The 262-nt window shown below is 40.8% G+C and overlaps 1 protein-coding gene across 1 annotated transcript in view; it reads left to right on the forward strand.

Moving 5' to 3' along the window:
* LOC102673546 (plexin-A4) overlaps positions 1 to 262 on the forward strand; it is a gene marked incomplete at both ends in the record, with an annotated part of 221,511 nt that overhangs the window by 98,751 nt on the left and 122,498 nt on the right. The window lies entirely within an intron of this gene.

Raw genomic sequence — 262 nt, forward strand, 5'->3', positions numbered from 1 at the left:
CCCGAAGCTTCGACTTGTTATTAGCATAGCAGAATGTGTGAGGAGGTATTCGTGACGTCACAGAGAAGGAAAGCAATATTGTGCGAAAAGGATAGAGAATGGGCAGTAACCGGTCACGTGATCAGTACCACGTGACCAGTACCACGTGACCACATTTTTCGCCACTTCGTAGACACTACGTTGAAAATTATTTAATTACTCATTTTCTACAAACAATTTATGAACTTTTAAGCTTTCATCTCAAAGCTAAGACCTCAAGCAA

This window comes from Apis dorsata, unplaced genomic scaffold (assembly GCF_000469605.1).
Source record: "Apis dorsata unplaced genomic scaffold, Apis dorsata 1.3 scaffold_127, whole genome shotgun sequence".
Classification (NCBI taxonomy): Eukaryota; Metazoa; Arthropoda; class Insecta; order Hymenoptera; family Apidae; genus Apis; species Apis dorsata.